Source organism: Alosa pseudoharengus, unplaced genomic scaffold (assembly GCF_046254945.1).
Source record: "Alosa pseudoharengus isolate Yale_2024_CS ecotype anadromous, Long Island Sound unplaced genomic scaffold, YU_APseudo_1.1 YU_APseudo_1.1_scf_8, whole genome shotgun sequence".
Classification (NCBI taxonomy): Eukaryota; Metazoa; Chordata; class Actinopteri; order Clupeiformes; family Clupeidae; genus Alosa; species Alosa pseudoharengus.
Genome location: NW_027468870.1, coordinates 10,552,079 through 10,554,578, shown reverse-complemented (window position 1 = coordinate 10,554,578; position 2,500 = coordinate 10,552,079). Strand labels below are relative to the sequence as shown.

The following is a 2,500-nucleotide window of genomic DNA, read 5'->3' as shown; positions in this document are numbered from 1 at the left end:
ACCCACTGCAGCCAAGGCATGATAGATGCATGATAGAGTTTCCCTTTTTCAGTGAATGCTGCCAATTAAAAGAAATCCTGAATGAATTCTATCCTAAATTCAAAATAATCTATCATTCACACACAATCAAAGTGTAAGAATATTAGTAGGCTTGGAACAGGACAGTGCCATATAAGTGCACACATACACACACACACACACACACATACACACACACACACACAAATAGGAATAGCTGAGTGCATAACACCTAAGCTACTTTAAGCCATGTCTGTTGTACATATGATGTTCTGTTTTTATATACAAATTCTAATCCAAAGTGCTTCATTACTGTAGTACCCTGGGAATCCAGAGTTCTCGCGGAAGCATTTGCTCAGCGAGAGACTCTGGCAACGAGTAATGATGCAAGTAACTTTTGCCCCTTGCATCGCGGGGAACCAATCATATCTGTGTATCGGATATAGGCGGGCCAGAGGTGAGCTAAACAGATGACAGACGTAGTGTTATCCAATTGCGTCGAAGTCCGGAATCAGTCAGTTAAAGGGACACCAGGCAACGTTTTCGTGTTCATTAATCATCTTCGTAAGTCGGTATATGGTTAAATGACTCATTACGGGGCGAATGAAGGCTCTCTCGCCCGCAACTACAGCCTGTAGGAAGAATATCCCACTTGCAAGTTCGGTGTATCCTACCCGTTGACCGAAGCAGGATCAGTTTACAGCACAGAGGCAGGCTAACGAAACGCTAGAGATTGTTGCAAACGTGTGTATAATGGCAGAGCCGGCGAAGAAGCAGCGAAAACCCTTGACGGAAGATGCAAAGAAAAGGAAAAGAGCTTCAGACCGAGCGAGGGGAAGTTTCGTAGAGAAAAAGCATCAGGCTTGCCTGGTGTCCCTTTAACAATGTTCGTATAGTGTTATCCAATTGCGTGCAGTGAGATTTTCAAATGCGTGCTTAGTGACGCCCCTCGAGTTGGGCCATTACGCTATTCATGGCCAGACCCTTAATCTTTCAGATTGGGTCTGGTCCTCCAGGCTGGTCCTCCAGGCTACTTTATTAACACTGTGTGAGTACAGTGTGGGATGATAGTCAGGGGTGTGTCTCTCTCTGTGTGTGTGTGTGTGTGTGTGTGTGTGTGTGTGTGTGTGTGTGTGTGTGTGTGTGTGTGTCCGGGCATGTATGCATGTGTGTCTATTACTGTAACACAAATACAGGTTTAGACCAGGTCCCTTAGGTTGTGACATTTTAAGACATATTGTGCTACAGGAGAAGGCCCTTCGCCAAGAAGTATGGACATTTTATCATTGCCGTCATTCTTTTTGCAGTGTAGAAGAAAATCCCCCTCTCCACCCATCCCCCTCTCTCTCTCCACCCATCTCTCTCTCTCTCTCCACTCATCCCTCTCTCTCTCTCTCCACCCATCCCTCTCTCTCTCCACTCATCCCTCTCTCTCTCCACCAATCCCTCTCTCTCTCTCCACTCATCCCCCTCTCTCTCTCCACTTATCCCTCTCTCTCTCTCTCTACCCATCCCTCTCTCTCTCCACTCCTCTCTCTCTCCACTCATCCCTCTCTCTCTCCACTCCTCTCTCTCTCTCTTCACCTACTTAAAGACTGATAAATTGGCCTGCTGACTGAAGGTCTGCCTGCTCCATTGGCTTCACCACACGTTTGCAGCCTGCCATTACATGAGAGTCAGTGAGACTGATACCAAACCACAATGCCTAATGTAGTGTTTGGACTACATCTAAACTGTCTGTGTGTGTGTGTGTGTGTGTGTGTGTGTGTGTGTGTGTGTGTGTCTGTGTGTGTGTGTGTGTGTGTGTGTGTGTGTGTGTGTGTGTGTGTATGACAGGATTCAAACCTTCCTTAATGGCCTCAGTAAAAGCCAAATTGGATTTTTGCAAAATCATCGCACAACAGATCACATTTACACCATGAACACCCTAATCAATAAACATATAAAAGACCAAAACAATGGAAAAATACCTGCTTGCTTTGTAGACTTTTAAGAAGCATTTGACTCAATTTAGCATGATGGATTATACTACAAACTTTTGCAAAGCAGTGTAGGGGATAAAACATAATTGGAAAAAAATCGAACAGAGTTCTTTAGAGAAAGTAGAGGTGTGAGACAGGGCTATGGTCTGAGTCCAACATTGTTTAATATTTACATAAATTAACCAGTGGTGCAGTTGGAACAGTCTACAGCCCCTGGACTCAGACTCTAAGAAACAGAGGTCAAATTCCTGCTCTTTGCCGATAACCTGGTGCTCCTGTCACCCTCAGAACAGGGTTTACAGCAGCTCCTTGATCTGCTACAGCAGTACTGTCAGTCCTGTGCCCTGGCAGTAAACCCAACAAAGACCAAAATTATGATTTTTCAAAAGAAGCCCAGGTGTCAGGAAGATAGATACACGTTCACTCTAGGCAGCACTGCCCTAGAACACACAATGCACTATACCTACCTTGGTTTAGATCTATGTACTAAAAGTTCAATC

At 44.9% G+C, this 2,500-nt stretch overlaps 1 protein-coding gene across 1 annotated transcript in view; it reads right to left on the bottom strand.

The window, feature by feature from the left end:
* LOC143112154 (transgelin-3-like) overlaps nt 1-2,500 on the bottom strand; it is a 9,862-nt gene that overhangs the window by 2,392 nt on the left and 4,970 nt on the right. The window lies entirely within an intron of this gene.